This window comes from Sapajus apella, unplaced genomic scaffold (assembly GCF_009761245.1).
Source record: "Sapajus apella isolate SASKATOON/1434 unplaced genomic scaffold, GSC_monkey_1.0 scaffold1, whole genome shotgun sequence".
NCBI lineage: Eukaryota > Metazoa > Chordata > Mammalia > Primates > Cebidae > Sapajus > Sapajus apella.
The window spans coordinates 5,499,826-5,519,136 of record NW_022436941.1 but is presented as its reverse complement, the minus strand read 5'-3'; the positions used below and the strand labels follow the sequence as shown (position 1 = coordinate 5,519,136).

General features: G+C 42.8%; 1 long non-coding RNA gene across 1 annotated transcript; it reads left to right on the top strand.

The window, feature by feature from the left end:
- The first annotated feature begins 7,788 nt into the window (after positions 1-7,788).
- LOC116529898 lies at positions 7,789-18,771 on the top strand. Its single transcript, XR_004259742.1, has 4 exons — positions 7,789-7,800; positions 10,004-10,011; positions 10,083-10,090; positions 18,506-18,771. It is a non-coding gene; the product is annotated as an uncharacterized LOC116529898 (long non-coding RNA).
- Positions 18,772-19,311: the final 540 nt, after the last annotated feature.

Genomic DNA, 19,311 nt, shown 5'->3' with positions numbered 1-19,311 from the left:
ACTTGCAGTTGCTTGCCTTAATTTCTAACTAAGATAACCTACAGGAATTAGAACAAGACTCGGGGGCAGATGAGAGTAAGCTCATACTTAACCTTTACCCACGGCAGGATTAAAGCTGTTCGTGCAAAACGGGATCAGAGCACATTTGCAACGTGGCTTGAGACAGCAGTTTTCTTTTGAGTTTTCTGCGCTCATGGTACTCTGTGACAATATCAAAAAACAGAAGCCGGGGTGTGGGAATGCTACCAGTGCCTGACTTCTAATGGGAATGAGGAGAAACCAGGCCACTTGGCTGCTGTCCGCCATGGGCCCTGGCCTGTCCCCAGCCCCTTCTGAGTAAAGCTTAGAATCTAATTAGAAGTCAGTTAGAGACCCGGAAAGTGAAGCTGGCAGGCCCTTAATCTGAATTTCAGGTCTTCAGAGAAGGAAAGTAGCATTTTTATTGTTGGAGGTCAAAGTTTAAATTTAGTTTATATCATATTACCAAAATATGCTTTCGGTAAGGTTAGATTCTCATGCTTGGAGAGAGTGGGACTGTAATGAAAGCAAACAGGGCGAGAAATAATCCCATTACGGATGAACTCTTCACTTGAACCTCAAACATTTGGGAACCATAATAACACCATCTCGGCGGGAAGATAAAGGCTGGACAGGCAGGAGCTGGGAAGGAACCTCCCGACCACCCGTTGAACGTGATCCCTTCCCACCCCGGCACGCCTGGACCTGGCTTGATCTTAGAGCACTTAGGTAAATGACTTATTTATTAATTAGATTTCCTCTCTGTCGCCTCTGCTAAAATTTAAGCCCCTGAAAGGTAGGGACTTTTGTCTGTTTTCTTCACTGCTACCTCTTCACCATGAAGATCATAGCGTGGCTCATAGGAAGCACTCACTAAACATTTGTTGAATTAATGAAGAGAACTTGGTACCTCTGAGCACAAAGCTAAGATTTTTAAAACCAAAGATTTTGAAATTGAGGGAGAGAGCCAGTCCCTTGGTGTTCTGGGAGAAGCAGTGAGCACCTTGGAAGGAAGAAGGAGTCGTTCCCTCTCATGGGTTCTGGGAGGGAAGCCACAAGTCTCAGATTGGAAATTGTCAGCTCTGAGTCCAGGAGCAAATTTTCCTTGCCTGGGGCTTAATGCCAAGTGGGCACTCAACACTCTGGTGTTGAGCTTTTTAACAACAATTTATAAGGGGGTGGGTTGGAAGCCCTCTGTTGCGTGCCTGGGAGCTCCTGTCTGTCCTTCCTGCACCCTCTTAGGACAGTGAAGGGGTGTAGACTGAGCAGGATGAAGTGAATACCTCCAGTTGCGGACTGGAGATGGGGAGGGAGCTGGGGGCATGATTATTCTGGGAATTCACATGCGCTGTAGCAAGAAGGTCCGTCTGCTTCCTGGTTAGGAATGAAGTCTGAGGGCTGAGAGACGGGATTGGCAGGAAAGGATGAGTCTCACTTCAGGGCTGGCCTTGCCGTTCCTAAGAAATTAAGGAGCAAAACCCCATCAAGACATTCCTGGGCTTGAAACAAATAAACTGCTACACTTTTGACTAAAGATGTGCTTGTGGGAAAACCACCCTTTTTCCTTATTCCTCCTTTAGAAATCACATGTGAAATAGAGTGCTTGCTTGTGCCTCCAGTGAAAATAATTTGCAGGCTCTCCCCTTTGCTTCTTCCTCATGGAAAATAACACATAGCCTGCCCTCTTACGTAGTTCAAATACTCTCAAGAATATTGCTGTGGGTCACTATTTTCTTTTGGTCCCTAAAACAAAACATTGTTTATCAGCCTTATAGCCCCCAGATTCCACCTCTTACTTCCCAGACCGTGACAGTAGTATCCCTCTGCCAGAGACCAAAGACAAAAGTCAGAGGTCTCAGCTGCAAAGACCAACTCTCTCTGCAAACGTAATTCAGTGTGTGTTCCCTGAGCACGCACTCTGGCCGGGCGCTGGGCGTAGGAGAGTGAGCAGACAGATGTGGTTGCTGCTCTCCAGGAACTTAAATACCTGGGATGATAGTAACTGGCTGTGTGCTTTGGTTGGGGGTGAGTTGACCTGGAGTTGGGGGTGGCTGTGGGAACTGACTGTGGCTGGGCCCCAGTGTGAATGCTGTTCTTGTGACCCTGGAAGTGAGCCTTTCAGGCTTGTGCTTCCCTGCTGGGGCTCCTGGACATACAGATGGCCTGCCTTTGGCTCAGCATTTCGGGGCAGAGGGCAGTCCGCTTGTGAATCATTCCCTGGAGAACCAGTCCCTTAAAGGGAAACCAAAATGAGTCCTTTGCAGAGGTAGCTTTCAGACTGATATGCAAACTCTCTTTTTACCACTGTCACCTTCAGAAGAGTAGGAAGTTTGCCAGGCGGAGCTCAGGAAGCATTACTGAGCACCTACTGTGTGCCGGACCCTTTCTTAGGCCCTTGGCCTCTCCTTATGTCATTCAGATCCAGAGATCTTCTGTTGATGCTGTCGTTATCTCTCGCGTGGCCCTAATCCTCCATTCGTCCATGTCCTCCCATTCTAAAGGCCTCAGAAGCCTCCACCATGAAGCCCTTATATCTGAGCGCTCATACCTTGTCTGCCTCTGCACCCCTATGGATTTTAAAAATTATTCCTTCAGGATATCATGTATTTTGTCTCCCCGACTTGTCATGAGCTCCTGGGTATAGAAACTGCCACTTCTCTGGCCGCTCCTCAGTGACTGTTGACGAGTGTATACTACAGTATTAACAGTAAGCACGCCTTGAGATTCTGCAGCCACTTCCCCTTTACCAATAAACTTTGTATTTTGGTGTAATTGAAAACTTTCCTACTTAAAATATTATGAAACTAATATATGTTTGCTGTAAAAAGCCAAAGAGTATAAAGATGGATAAAGAAAAAATCAACAGTTTGTGAGTCCCCCTTTTAATCTCATACCCCGAAGTTACAGTGTCAACAGTAGATGGTGATTACCTCTATGCCTTTTTTCATGCAAACACTTAAATAAAAATATAGGTGCATAATTAGAGATTTTACTTGTTTCTTCTTTTAAAAAAATAAAAATCGGCTCCTGCTAAACATGACATTCTTACATTACTTTTTAATGAATGCCACATCATGGTATATTACATTAGCTAGTGAACTTGCTGAAAAAACATCTCACCTATCAGTAACGGGCAGGGGCAGATGCAAACTTTCAGATCCATATGAATAACTTTTGAAAAATATAAAGTGTTATAAAAGAACAATAAAGACAGACAAACTTGTTAATAAAGCAGAATATGTTAAAGTAGAATGTGTTACATGAAGAATTAAAAATGAAAAAAATCCATCATTTTTCTATGTTAGTAAATGTAAATATTTATTCTTTTTTTCCTAATAGCTGCATATTTATATTCGATAGCACAAACATAACATAATTTTTTCAACATTTTAACTGGGAGACATTCATTTTTAGTTTTTGGCCCTAACAAGCAATGCTGCAATAAGCATTCTTGTAGGTATGATCTATAGGGCACATTCCTAAAAGTGAGACTGCAGGTATTTTAAATTTTACTAGATGCTGGCTAGGTGCAGCGGCTCACGCCTGTAATCCTAGCACTTTGGGAGGCTGAGGTGGGTGGATCACTTGAGGTCAGGAGTTCGAAATCAGCCTGGCCAACATGGTGAAACCCTGTCTCTACTAAAAATACTGGAAAAAAAAAAAAAGCCAGTTGTGGTGGCAGGTACCTGTAATCCCAGCTACTTGGGAGGCTGAGGCACGAGAATCACTTGAACCTGGGAGGCAGAGTTTGCAGTGAGCTGAGATCCTGCCACTACACTCCAGTCTAGGTGACAGAGTGAGACTCTGTCTCAAAAAAAAAAATTTTTTTTGTTTTTTTGATGCTGCCAGTTACCTTTCATAAAGGTTGTAGCAATTGATTACATTTAGCGATGAATGAGACCTTCTATTTCCCCATACCCTTGCTAGCACTGGGTATTACCAATCTATGTTAGTTTTGTCCATCTGGTGGTTCATGTTTGTTTTGATTTATATTTGCCTACCCACCAGTGGAGTTTTATATCTTGTCATTGTTGGCAACTTAAATTTTCTCTTAAGTTGCCTTTTCATGTTTTTTGTCCATTTTTCTGCTATTCTTTCCTTTTTCTTATTAATTTGTATGAGTCTTTTATTATGACAGTATAGAAACTTTGCCATATGTGTTGCAAATATTTTCTCCCATCTATTGTTTTAATTTTATGACAAATCTGGCTTCCTAAAAATGTAAAACTAATTATATTGTCTAAATATTAAATCCTTCTCTTTCTTCATGACTTTTTAAAAATGACTTATGAAGCCCTTCCTACTCTGGCTTTACATACACATTCTGTTAAATGTATTCACATATTTTCATAGCTTTGCTTTTCATTTAGACCATCAATCTACGAGGAAGTTATTTCTGTACATGGAATGTGGAAGGGCCTGGCTTTATTTAATAGATGGTGTTGGACTGACCATTCATAGAGGAGGAAAAAATACAAAACAAAACATCCTTTTCCCACTGACTGCTCCTGTGTCCTGTATGGAGTTATTCTATGCTTCTCATCTACTGGGCTCCCAGGCCTTGCTTTCAAAACTTTGGGGTGGGAGGCCACACCCACTGTCCCAACAGTGTCCCAGGCATGGGCACTGGCTCACTGCTGAGGTAATCTCTTTTTGCTTGGTATTTAACTGTCAGACGGAAAAGGGGAGGGTTTGGATTACACATTTTGAAACTCAGATCTATTCTAAGTTCTCAAAGCAGAAAATATCCCTTCTTTTAGCTTGAAAAATAAAAACAAGCCAAATTTTGAATTATGAGAACCCCAACTGGTGCACGAAATCACTGGCTGCTTCTGTGCTGGTGACCACAGAGCCCAGTGTAAGAGGTCCTGGTCACCAGCAGCCTTGTCGTCAGGAGTCTGGAGCAGTGTTGCTTGGCTTTCTTTTCGGTGTCTACTCTCGGGCTGAGATTTTCTTTAGGCCAAGTCTCAGCCTGGAGCAAATTTTTTATGGCTGTGAGCTAATTCCCTAGCAAGCCCCGGTTTATACAGAAATGCTGACACAGTGCTAGCTCTGGTGATTCAACTGGGGCGGCTGGGCTATTTATGGCTCCCTGATGCCAATAGGGGATAATTCTCATTTAATAGATTCAGTTTCTGTTGGGACAGGGATCCCATTTCCTCCCCAGCCCCAGTGGGGCAGTGGAACTTCTTCCTCAAGAGCTAAGTGATGGGGAGGTGGCCTGTGGGGAGGGCCTGCCTTGGAAGCAGCTGAGCTGCAGTAAGTTACAACCAAGGTGGGCTTTTCAGCCTGGGATTGCTGGAGCCTTAGGAACAAATAAATATTTTCATCTCCTATTTTGTCCCTGGGCAATGGACCCAAAAAATGCCTTGATTCTTCTCAGTGAAACCTGGGAGAAAGCTGAGGATGACTTAATTCCCTTTTCCCTCTTCCCCTTTCTGCACTTATTTCTTTGTACTGAGGGCCTGAAGCAGGGGTCCAGAGCAGCCACTGTTTCTGGGCGTAGCTAGGCAGGATTGGACTCCAGGGCCTCTGGGGGGCGGGCAGAGAGCATGGCGGTTGTCTCCCTCCCCAGAATCCCCTCTTGCCTATACCCATGTTGTGAGCCTCTAGACAGGGGACTAAAGGGGCCACAGATGGCTTTGGGGGCTGGCAGGAGGTAGGCAGCTTTTGGCTTGGGCTTCATTGCCATTGTCAGCCTTCCCTTGGATGAGCTAAGCACCTTGTTTCTATTACTCTCCACGTTTTCCTCTACCTGAGGGGAGGCAAAGGAACCAGACTATTGAAAAAAAACAATGTTGGCTGGACACAGGGGCTCACGCCTGTAATCCCAGCACTTTGAGAGGCTGAGGCGGGAGGATCACTTGAGGTCAGGAGCTCAAGATCAGCCTGGCCAACATGGTGAAACCCCATCTCTACTAGAAATATAAAAATTAGCCAGACATGGTGGCATGTGCCTGTAATCCCAGTGACTCAGGAGGCTGAGGCAGGAGAATCGCTTGAATCCAGGAGGTGGAGGTTGCACTGAGTTGAGATTGTGCCACTGCACTCTAGCCTGGGTGACAGAGTGAGACTCCATCTCAAAAAATAAACAATTGTGGCAAAATATTCATAACATAAAATTTGCCATTTTAACCATTTTTAAGTGTATAGCTCAGTGGGATTAAGCACATTGACATTAAATATCCACATTGTTTTGCAACCATCACCAGCATCTATTTCTAGAATGCTTTCATCTTACTAAACAGAAACCCTGTACCTGCTAAATAGTAACTCCCTATTCCCTATGGGGCAGATTTTTGTCACTGGAAGAATGAGCGGCTTTGGAACCTGAACTCTGATGGGTCTGGGCATGTGGTGGGGAATTGGGAGTGGACACTAGGGATACCACGTGGCTGAAGTCCCTTCTTCATTCATTCTTTCCTGATGCATTCTAGCAAGGGGAGCTCTCTCTGCTACCAAGGGCCCTATAAAGATGGCTCTCAGGGGCCCTGAGAAGCAGCCATCCCTATACAGGAGGGCACCCTCTGTCCCATGTCAAACCTTTCCCACTGACGTTTGGAGGATCAGATAGGCAGGAAAATTTTATTAGCCCTATCTGGCAGGTGGAAACACTGAGGTCTATGAGGGTAAGTGACTTGCCCAGTTACCAAGTTGCAGAGCTAGAACTTGAACCAAGACTGCTTTGGCTCCAGAGTCCTTGCTGTTAACCACGTCTGTGCATTTATTGATAAGCTCTGGGGTTCCCAGAGTGATTCCCAGGCCAGCAAGCCCATCCCAGGAGCACCAAGCATCACTCCTAACTTGGCAAGGCATCCGGATGGACCCCACCTAATTCGGGGCCTTTGAAGTCAGTGTTGTCAAAAGTGGGGCAGCTTTGTCTTTTACCAGCTTTTATGGGGCCTGTTGGGGAATGGAAGCACTTAGGGATGGCAGGCAGATCTTGATAAGGTGGCCCGAGGTGGGGGTGGGCCAGGAGGACACTGAAGCCGCCAGGGTTGTGGTTTCTGCTTGGGTGTAAGTGTGATTTCTGGCAGAGCTGGAGGAGCTGTGAAGACAGGCTGGCGGCCGCGGGATTTAGTGGTTTAGCTTTGTTGAAATCCGCAACTTCAAGGACTTCCCCTGGTGATTGTTTTTGTCAAGCTAATTAAGAGCGAGCTCAGCCGAGCTCTGGGAAGGGAGGAGGGAGAGGAAGGGGATGCCCAGTGCGGCTGGGAGGTGGGAGGAAGGAGCTGTTGTTGCTCCTTGTGGACAAGGGCCCACAAGTGACCGACAGGACAGGTGGTGCCGAGGATCCGGTGTGAGGACTGTGGCGCCTCCTCACAGCTCTCGGGGCTCTCCCTTCTCAGGGTTCCTGCCAGGCTTGAGAACTCATCTGGAGATGGGAGCATGGGGGGCTAGAGCTGCGGGGAGCCAGGGTAGTCCTTGGAGGCAGGGTCATCTGGCCCCTCCAGCAGGGCATGGCTGCAGACTAGAACTGTCTTGTCAGGGATCCGGGCTGGGAATGAGGAGAGGGGCTGGGCCCAGGTGGGAGTGGCAGGGAGGCTGAGGGCCGCTCCTGGGGAAAGGGCTCCTCCGGGCTTTCAGCGCCTCACCGGCTCCATAATGCAGGTCCCCGTAGTGATATGAGAGCAGTGCCTGACTACAGCGTAGGTTCCTGAAAAGTAAGGGGTCTTACCAACTAATCTAATCCCCCCAAACCCTGGTGGTGTGAGGTGGATACACTTACTCTCCTTATGTTACCATTGAGGAAACCTACGCACAGAGAGGTTGAGTAACTGTGTAACCGCACACGGATAGTAGGCGTATTTAAATCCGTGTCTGACTCCAGAGCCAGGCTCTTAAGCACAGGTCACATAACTGGCAGGAATGCCTGCCTAAAGGAGCCGGGCCTGGGAGAGGGGCCCAGCTCACTGTGGCCTGACTGCAGTTCCCTCAGGATCGGGGGCTGCCTTGGCCAGACAGGACAGGAAGGGGCACACCTGGTAGCACCCGTGCCCACTAAGCCCTTTGAAGGGACAGGTCTCTTCTAGGCTGGGGAGTCTGCCCTTAAGTGCCCTACTGCCAGGCATGTGATGCTGGGGACAGAAGACAGGAAGCCTGGGCAGCCAAGCCCTCAGAGAGACTCTGTGGTCCCAGTACCCTAAAGAGCTAATAACAAGATGAGGCTGGTCCTGTTGCAGCTAACAGAACAGGAGCAAAGTCATCCCCAGCCAGGGGACCCCAAGGACCGTGGGTGGGAACTGGGACTCTTATGTAGTGGCGAGGGCTGGAGCTGAGTCTGGACGGATGAACAGGGTGTGAGGGAGTTGCCCTCAGGAGAGGAGAGAATTGCTACTGGGCAGAGGAGCCCAGTGGTGTGTCTGGATTAAAGTCCTGGCTCTGCTTTATGCTACCTTGAGCAACTTGCTTAACCTCTCTGTGCCTTTCCTCGCCTATGGGGACACTAATAGTGCATGTTGCATATGGTTGTTTGGAAGCCCAGATGGGTTAATGCAGGTAGAAAGCTGGGTCTGTACTCAGTGAACTGGGAGATAACCGTGTGCTGACTTTGGACTGCTGTTATTCTCAGCTGAGAAACATGAATGGCCAAAATCTTGGGGCATGGGAGGGGAAAGGGAACCAGTGACTTGGACTGTGAGTTGGGAGGGACACCCTTATCCTCCTGACCTCTTTCTCTGGACCTCCGACTCCTTTACCTTGGATTTCCCCAGGGTGACATCAAATGCTGTCCGATAAAATATTTCTTGGGGTTGGTGGTAGTCTTCCACCTGGACTGAGAGCTGAAGCTTGGCAGGGCCATCTTTCAAAACGGTGGAGGGCTCACTGCATTCCACAAACATTCTTTGATTTGCTTGTCTTTTCTGTGCAAGACACTGGGCTAGGTTTTGGGAGAACAAGCTGGCCAACCATGTCCTTGTTCTCAACGAGCTTGTGGTGAAGTGAGAAGTCAGGTGAATTCCCTCATTCATGCTGTCACTCAGCCACCATTTGCTGCATGCCTGCTTTGTGTCAGAGACCTTCCTAGAAACCAAGAACAAAGCAGAGGCAGGACAATAGTTGGCTCCCGCCCTCAGAGTCCACACGCTAGATTGACGGTTTGCATCTCCAAGGTGGGATCAAGCTGTACCAGGTTTGGAGTGACGAACCTGACCTTCAGTCCCTACTTCATGCCAAGCACCGGGAAGCAGACAGTAGACAGTGTGGGCATGGTTAGAAGCTGAGTCTCTGGAATGGGACAAACCTGGTTTTGTATCCTTGCTCTGCTGTTTACTGGCTATGAACTTTAGACAAGTTACTTTACCTCTCTAGACCTGTTCTTTGTCTATAAAATAGGGATAATGATACCTTCCTCATGGGGTTATGGTAAAGGTTAAATGAGATGATGTGTGAAAAGCACTTAGAACAGAGCTCAGCCCTCTAGTAGTTCCTATTAAATGTGCACCTGTTAGTACTGCTGCTGTTACTACTCTCACTCTTGCTTTTAGGTGCTTCCATGAGACCGAGAGGACTCTCCCCCTGTTTCTTAATATTGCCCCATTTCTTAATATTTAAGAAACCATTCAGTAAGTCAGGTGCATAATTCTGGTTCAAAGTTGACTAATTTCCTGAGTTTATATGTAACCTTTAAAAATCAATTAGAAAAAAAAGATCACTCGACGGAAAGTTGGGTGAAGACTTGAGCAGGAAGTTCACAGAAAAAGAAGCGTTTATAATCGAGCAAAAAGCTTGTAAGCAAATGAAAAGAAACTTATATTTTTAAAAATGTCTGTTAACACACAAAGATACCATTTAACCAGCAGGCTGATGAAAATTTAAAAATTCGATAATGCATTTTGTTGGAAAGGAGTGGGGAAACAGGCACAGTCCCCCAGAGAGGGCAGGGAGTGTACATTGGTGCAAGACTTTCGGAGTTGGCAGTTTCTATTAAAAATTTACCACCCTTTTGATTTAGCAATTTTTTACATAGGAATTTGTCTTGCAGATATAGTAGTGTTCATCAGTGAATGCAGTGATATCAGTTTCAGAGCATCCATCATGTCATTGTTTATAACAGCAAAAAGAGAAAACTGTAAATGTCCATGGAGAGAGGACTCATTAAACTAAGTTCATCTGTGCAATGAAATACCTTGAAGCTGTTATAAAGTACTCGAAGGGCCTATAATGTATTGAAAATCTTACAGATCATCAAGACATGTCAAGTAAAGAAACAGAAAGGTACAGAGCATTATGTAGAGAATACTCCCATTTGCATGAAATGAAAGGTATATGTTCATATGTATATGTCTAGATTATACCCTTGTTGAATGCTAAGAAACTATTCACAGTGGTTGCCTTTAGACAGAGGTCTTGGGAGCCTGGCAGGGAGACAGACTTTTTATTCTACTTATGCATAGTGTCAGAATTTCTTATTATATGCCTGAATTACTTTTACATTATAAAGAAAGAAGTCAAACCAATGTAAACTACATATTGGTAGTTAATAAGTAAAATGCTGTTCCAGGTTTTGTGAGTGTGTTTGGACTGATAAACAGTGTTTTTCCCCTGAGATCCTGCTAAGAACTATTTAAGAAATGACTTGCAGGCATAGTCACCTATTTAGAAGGTTCAAGCTTAAAATGGGGTCTTGCCATGCTTGGACCAGTGTGAAACAGAAGGGGCTGGGTCTGAGCTTGCCAGTGTCCAGGGAACCTTGTTCTTCCCAGGGCTTGAAGAATAGACAGTGGGTCATATGTTCTCAAGTCACCCTGTTGAATTAGGATACACAGTTGCCGGAGTGAGGGCTGAGATGTCCACGCACTCTCAGAACCAACCTTACACCTGTGTTGGTAAGCAGGTATTCTCCAGGGGAGACACCCTGGGGTCAGGTTATCCTGGAAGAAGTTTGACTAAAATGAATCTTCCAAATGGATGTGCAAATCTGCATTTCCTGTGAAAGCCAAACAGACAGCTTTCAAGTGTATGGAATTTGGGAAACAATGTATGCTCTCTGCCCCTGAATCCTTGGGAGCTAGTTGGGCCTCTGTCAGGAAGGCCGTCAGAGAGGTGGGCGCCTCTGGAAGAAGCAGCGTGCACAGCTGGCCTGTGGCGTCTCCTCATCAGGCTCACCAGGCACAGCAGCCATGCCCTTTTTGCTCTCATTCCCCACCCTGCTTCCCTTTCTCCTCCTCCTCCTTTTTTTTCACCAAGAGTTTTTTCTAATTAGTTTTTGTTATATTTAATTTCAAAATAAAAGTTACCTTTGCACATAGTTGAGGGGGTTGAATTGTTCCAGCACGCGTGTTGTGAACACACACGTGCAAGCACGCAAAGTCCTGGACTTGTCCATCACCCCTCGTCAACAATTTTCTACTATCTAGATGCATCTACTTTTAGTAATTTGGCTAATTTTTAAAATGCTTATCTCTACATAACATGTTTATATTTTTACTGCTTGAATTTTTCATTTTCAGCATTGCGTATTGACGTCTCACTGGAGGAGAGGAGGAGTGAGCTATTTTCCCCACTGCCTGTCAACACCCCTGCTCCCCATCCCCCATCTTTCCAAACAGTTTTAGTGTAATTTTATTAGATTGGTATTCAGTGATGATGCTACTTTGACCCTGAAAACACTAGTCACAGCTGAGGTGTGATGACTTGTGCTCTCCTGATCCACATTTGTTCCCTGGAGTTAATCTTTATCCTCCTCTGCTTAGTTTTTTGTGTATGTGTCACTAATCCAACATCAAACTCTCCCCGAGTTGAATACAATTTGTCTCAAAATTATATTCATGGTTCTGGTAATACCAGTTTCATCTTCTTGAGGACATGTCTCCTGGAGCCTTCGGAGCTGGGCTGGGTGCTCCCTAGGTCTGCTTTTTAGCTATTGTTTGAGGACTACTCTTCATGAATATCTTGGCGATTCCTCTGGTTTCCTTTCCTACTAATCTTGCTTCTTGGGTTCCATGTCCTCTTTCTTGAGTAACTTCATCATTTTGGAGGAGCACATTTTTTTTTCCCATTAACTTATAAAGAGGTAAGCAATTTTTTTGAGACTTCGCATGTCTGAGAATGTATTTACAGCTAGTGCTCGACTTACAACCACGATTGGTTCCTACAGACCGGTCGTAACATGATTTGGTCGTAAGTTGAGTAGGCTTTATGTACAGTACTGTGAAATGATGTTATAAAAATCTTTAAGTCATATTTTATCATAATTTTCTTTCATTATTATTATATATCATAATTTTCTTTTTTCATTTTATGCAATTTGTATCATGTCTACACCATTTTGTTTCTTATTTTTACATTTGTCAGGTTTAAGTAAAACACTGCATTACCAGTACAACTGGTTTAATATTTGAAAAACATACAAAATTACAAAATATAGGTGCATACAAAAATAAAAAATACAGGTGTAAAAAATACCATAGGAAACATTTTCCCAATTGCAAAACATATCAAAATATATAAACATGTACAAAACATTTTATTGGCTGCTGGTGCTTGGCTGCGGATTGTTGATGTCATCATTTGAGGCAGCAGTTGGAGTTACCGGAGTTGGTTTTTTCATAAACATGGTGAGCTTAGTCTGAATTGTATGTTTCTTTTTTTCTTCATAAATTTCACGATACGGACGAAACACATCGTGCGCCATCCGTTCAATCCTTGCAAATTGTTCGATGTTTGGGTCCATTGCTTCGAAATGTATAAGAAGTTTATTGGGAGGGGTTTGATGAAAAATATCCAAGACACAAAACACAAATTGCTGTACTGAATCTGGGATAACAGTTGAAATGGTGCACGCGGAGATGGTAGTGCTGCCGGAAGCTGGTCCATACTGTCATACGCCCAGCTGGGCAACGTTTGCGCTGCCATATGCGGAGCAGTCGTGGCTAGTGATTGTGGTTGTAAAGTCGAATGGTCGTAAGTTGCATAGGTTGTAAGTCGATCAATACCTGTATTGGATCCTCATTCTTTTTGTTTTTGTTTTTGAGACAGAGTCTTGTTCTGTTGCCCAGGCTGGAGTGCAGTGGCACAATCTTGGCTCACTGCAACCTCTGCCTTCCAGGTTCAAGCAATTCTCCTGCCTCAGCTTCCTGAGTAGCTGGGACTACAGGCATGTGCCACCAGGTCTGGCTAATTTTTTGTATTTTTAGTAGAGACAGGGTTTGACTGTGTCAGCCATGATGGTTTTGATCTCCTGATCTCGTGATCCGCCTGTCTTGGCCTCACAAAGGACTGGAATTACAGGCAGCAACCACTGAGTCCTCATTCTTAGTTGATGGTTTGGCTGGGTATAAAATTCTAGGTTGGAGATACTTTTCTCTCAGAACATTGGTAGACTCGTGCCATTGTCTTCAAGCTTCCAGTGTTGCTAAGAAGGCTCTTGTATGAAAATTTTCTTTTTCTCTTACTATAGGAGTTCTTCTTTGTCCTTGTTATTTTGAAATTTCGTAAGCTTCCTTGATTTGGATCTATTTTTGCTCATTGTGCAAGGCATTTGGTAGGTCTTTCCAATCTGGAAACTCAAATCCTTCAGTTCTGGTTATTACCTGTGAAAACTATTTCCCTGATGATTTTCTCATTTTTCTCTTATTTTGTAACATCCTCCCCCACCCTGAACTCCTAGTATTTGGATATTAGATCTATTGAATTTTCTCCCAAATTCTTATTTCTCTTATTTTTCATCTTTTTGTCTTCTCTGTTTTCCAAACCATTTCTTTAAATCTTTGAGTTTTTTTTAAATTGCATTTATTTCTACCATAATTTAAAAAACATTTTCAAGAATTCTGTTTTCAAAATGTTCCTTTTAAAAATAGCATCTTGTTTTTATTTCATAGATGTAATATTCTCTAATATTAATAATTTTACCAAAGTTTTCTCCTCCTTACCTATTTGTTTTTTACACTATGTTTTCTGCTGGAATTTTCCTCAAATGCCTAGTGATTATTTGTTGTTGCTCATATTTAAGAGTGGAGGTAACTACAAAGCTGACCTGAAAGCTCCAGGTACTCGGATGGGGCTATTTGAACCATGAACTTCATGTAGTGTCATCTAGCTGGGCTGTTTTCATAGAAAATCCTCAATGTTGGTATCTTTTTGCTCTTTTTTCTGAGGCTAACCAGATTGCTGGGAGAAATCTTCTCCAGTCTTCTGCCTGAAGGATATATATCTGACTACCAGCATTCTGGGAGCTCAGCAGGGGAAGGCTCAACATCTCCTTATTCAATATGCACGTTAGTTCTTTGGGGCTGCCATAACAAAACACCACAGACTGTGTGGCTTAAACAACAAAAATTTATTTTCTAACAGTTTTGGAGGATGGAAGTCCATCAAGGTACCAGCAGGGTTGCTTTCTGGTAAGGGCTCTCTTCCTGGCTTGTAGATGTCAGCCTTCTCACTATGTCCTCCATGGCTTTTCCTCTGTGCCTGTCCCTAGAGAGAGAAAGCTTGTACTCTGGTGTCTCTTCCTCTCCTATATGTAGATTAGTCCTACTAGGGCCCAATCTTTATGACCTCATGTAACCTTAATTACCTCCTTAAAGGCCCTATCTTTAAATATGGTCACATTGGAGATTAGGGCCTCAACATCTTGATATTGGTGGGGGCCACAATTTAGTCCATAACAGTATGTAAAACTTCACTTAATCTTTCTGCTTTCATTCTGTTACTTCCACCTTCAACAGTGCTTGGTGATCTTAATACTATGTCATCCTTTCCAGAAAATAATCTTATGGTCTTCTGCAGGAGTGGTGAAGAGGCTGTCACTGGCTAGATGGAGTGAGGATGGGTATCTGAAGGTTTGGCAGTTTCCTTAACAGATTGTAAACCAATCCTCTTCTTTTTAGGTGGACATTCGTCTTCACTTCCAGAGATAATCTTTTTGCCATTTCCTGACCAGTTGATTTTTGGATTTCATTATTGTTTATTTAGGATGAAATCGTTTAGATCAGCTAAATTGGTTATCACTTGTCCAGCTTCCAAAATGTTCTTCTTGTTGTATTCCTTCCTGTTCTCATTGTCCATGGGGATTATACCATAACAAAATTCTTTTGACTGTTAATTAAATGGTGTTTCTTGAGGGAGTACAGGTAAATGTATGTTTAATTCCCCATTTTGACTGGAAGCTATATGTCATCTTCCGTTGAAAGCAAATAGAAGCCCGTCAGACGAGTTAGCTTTGATTCCAAGTCCATTTCTCCCTCAACTCTGGTGTTTTCACAGAATGTCTCTTTATTATTCAAATATGTTTGATTTTGCTGCATGATGCATTGACTGGCTTTTGAAGACAAGTGGTCTGATGCTACTTGACCAAAAAATAGGGAGCCCTCTCTGAGCTTATCACAAGATGCAAATGTCTTAATAAACTCAGAAAATGGTTTGTGCTTTCAGTTGAGCAAAGCCTCCACATTTTCCTGAGTGCCATTTCCCTATACTTTAAAACTTGATATATTTCCAGGAGAATCTAATCCATATGTTTCTGTCTTTCTTTTTGCTTTTAATACATCATAATATTGCTTCATAAAACACTATTTAAATCAATAGTCTTTATTAGCTTTTTTAAGCAAGGCTTTTTCCTTAGCTTTTATTTAGAACCACATTTTTTTTTCAAAATTTCCCAGCCACAAAGTTGAGTCAAGACCACAAAGATCTGAGTTACATTTGAAATTTTGAGTTTTGCTGGGTTCTAATTAGAGCAAAGCCATGTTCTCTAAAACTACATTCTCAGCTGAGCAAATTCTGCACCCAGAATCCACTCCACAAAATATCTTACTTTGTGATATTTTGGGCAATAACCAAAGCAGATATTTGTTTAGTACCTGCAGCACACCTGTCATTGTGGCCCACTATGTGATCAGGAAGACAAGAATAGAAGCACCAGCCTAATTAGGGAGACTAGGGAAGAAGGGAAGGGTTTATCCCTTCTTTACTACCCACTGTGTGCCAGATAGTGGACTAGCCACTTTGCCATTATTGTCTGATTTAAACCTAATAATAAGCATTATTTTATCTATATAGAATCCTTATAAGTACTCAGGATAAATATAATTATTATCCCCATGCACCTAAAAATAGTACTGAGGCTCTAGAAAGTTACTGAACTTGCCCAACATTGTGCACTAATAAGGGACACAGCCTGATTTGGAATGCAGACAGGATCCCAACATATATAAACCGAATCCTGAGAAAAGGAATATGATCAGGTACCTGGCGTGGAGGGCTATCAATAGTGTTTGTAGAATTAGTGCAATGGGCCCAATGGTGCATACTGTAAAGGTGTGAAAGGAGATTTATGAGGGCTGTCACCCCTAGAGAGAAGATGCTCTAGAGGAGACCATCATTCCAAATTGGTCACATTCTCCACTGCCGCCACTGAGTTCAAGTCACTGCCATCTCTGCTCTGGGTAACTGCTGCAGCCTGCTCACTGCTCTCTGCCCACAGAGAGCAGTCAGCTCTAGCCTGATTGTCTTTTCTCATGCAGCAGTGAGCATGATCACTTTTAAAAAAAAACCTGAAGCAAAATTTACCTACAGGGAAACGCATATTGCTTAAATACGTAACCTACACCTATGACCAACACCAGAGCCAAGACATAGAACACTTTGATTACCACCGAGAGTCTTTTGTATCCCTTCCAGTCAGTCCTGTCTGTTTCTAATAGGCAACTATTCTTATTTCTATCACCATAGATGAGCTTAGTCTACTCGTGAGTTTTATGTAAGTGAAATCACACAGTATGTACTTTTTGTGTCTGGTTTCTTCATTCAGCATCATATTTTGAGATGCATCCATACTGTCTGCATGCGTCAGTATTTCATTGCTAAAGTTGTTGAATAGTATTTTCATTGTATAAAAATACCACTGTTTGTTTACTGGTGTTCTTTTTGAAGGAGGTTGGTTGTTAACCGTTTGAGGCTACTATGAGTGAAGCTGATACAAACATTCTTGAACAAGATTTTTAATAATTTTTCTTTTCTATTATATACGGGGGTACATGTGCAGGTTTGTTATATAGGTATATTGTGTGATGCTAAGTTTTTGGGCATGAATCCTGATATAGTTTGGCTGTGTTCCCACCCAAATTTCATCTTGAACTATAGCTCCCACAATTCCCACGTGTTGTGGGAGGGACCCAGCGTGAGGTAATTTAATCATGGGGTTGGGTCATTCCAGTGCTATTCTCATGATAGTGAATAAGTCTGATGGGATCTGATGGTTTTATAAAGGGGAGTTTTCCTGCACGAGCTCTCTCTTCTCTTGTCTGCCACCGTGTGAAATGTGCCTTTCACCTTCTGCCATGATTGTGAGGCCTCCCCAGCCATGTGGAACTGTGAGTCCATTAAACCTTTTTCTTTTGTAAATTGCCCAGTCTTGGACATGTCTTTATCAGCAGCATGAAAAAAGACTAATACAGATCCCATCACCCAGTTAGTAAACATAGTACCCAATCGGTAGTTTTTAACCCACATTTCCCTCCCTCCCCCTGCCCTCCTCCCCTCTAGTAGTCCACAGTATCTGTTGTTTCCATGTTTGGTCAATGTTCAGCTCCAACTTATAAGTGAGAACATGTGGTATTTGGTTTTCTGTTCCTGCATTAATTGCTTAGGAATACTATCTCCAGCTGCATTCACATTGCTGCAAAGGACATGATTTCATTCTTTGTTGTGGCTGCATGGTATTCCATGGTGTATACTTACTACATTTTGTTCATCCATTCCAGTTGATAGGTACCTAGGCTGATTCCATTTATTTACTATTGTGAGTAGTGCTGCGATGAACTTGTGAGTGCATGTGTCTTTTTGGTAGAATGATTTATTTTCCTTTGGCTATATACCCAGGAATGGGATTACTGGATCAAATGTTAGCTATTTTAAGTTGTTTGAGATATCTCTGAACTGCTTTCCACAGTGGCAGACATCCCCACCAGTAGTGTGTAAGCATTCCCTTTTCTCTGCAGCCTCACCAGCATATTATTTTTTTACTTTTTAGTAATAGCCATATTGACTGGTGTGAGATGTATCTCATTGTGGTTTTGATTTGCATTTCTCTGGTGACTAGTGATGTTGAACCTTTTTTCATAAATTTGTCAGCCACATATATGTCATCTTTTGAAAAGTGTCAGTTCATATCCTTTGCCTATTTTTTAAAATGGAGGTTATTTGTTCTTTTGCTTGATTTATTTAAGTTCCTTATAGATTCTGGATATTAGACCTTTGTCAAATGCATAGTTTGCAGATATTTTCTCCCATCCTGTAGATTGTCTGTTTACTGTGTTGATAGTTTCTTTTGCTGTGCAAAAAGCTCTTAAGTTAAATTAGGTCCCACTTGTTGATTTTTGTTTTCATTAGAATTGCTTATAGGGACTCAGCCAAAAATTATTTGCCAAGACCAGAGTCAAGAAGGGTATTTCCTAGATTTTCTGCTAGGATTCTTGTAGTTTGAGGTCTTAAATTTAAGTCTTTAATCCATCTTGAGTTAACTTTTGTATATAGTGAAAGGTAGGGATCCGTTTTACTCTTCTGCATATGGCTAGCCAGCTATCCTAGCACCATTGATTGAATAAGGATTCCTTTCCCTGTTGCTTTTGTCATATTTGTTGAATATTAGATGGTTGTACATTTACAGATTAATTTCTGAGTTTTCTGTTCTGATCTGTTGGTCTGTGTATCTGTTGTTGTACCAGAACCATGCAGTTTTGGTTACTGTAGCTTTATAGTTTAGTATTTGAAGTTGGGTAGTACAATGCCTCTGATTTTGTTCTTTTTGCTTAGGATTGCTTTGGCTATTTGGTTTATTTGTTTTGGTTCTATATTAATTTTAGAATAGTTTTCTAGTTCTGCAAAAAATGACATTGATAGTTTGGTAGAAATGGTGTTGAATCTGTAGATTGCTTTGGGCAGGATGGTCATTTTAATGATATTGATTCTTCCAATCCATGAACACAAAATATTTTTTCACTGATTTATGTCATCTCTGATTTCTTTCACTGGTATTCTGTAGTTCTCCTTGTAGAGATTTTTCACTTCCTTGGTTATCTGTATTCCTAGGTATCTTATTTTTGTGGCTGTTGTAAATGGGATTGTGTTCTTGATTTGACTCTCAGCTTGACTGTTTCTGGTATATAGAAATGCTACTGATTTTTTTTTATATTGATTTTGTATCCAGAAACAACTAAAGTCATTGATCAGTTCTAGGAGCCTTTTAGCAGAGTCTTTTTTTTTTTTTTTTTTTTTTTGGGATTTAGTTTTTTTTTCCCCGGTCGAGGGCAAAGGCGCGCAATCCGCCCCCCGCACACCCCCCCCCCCCGG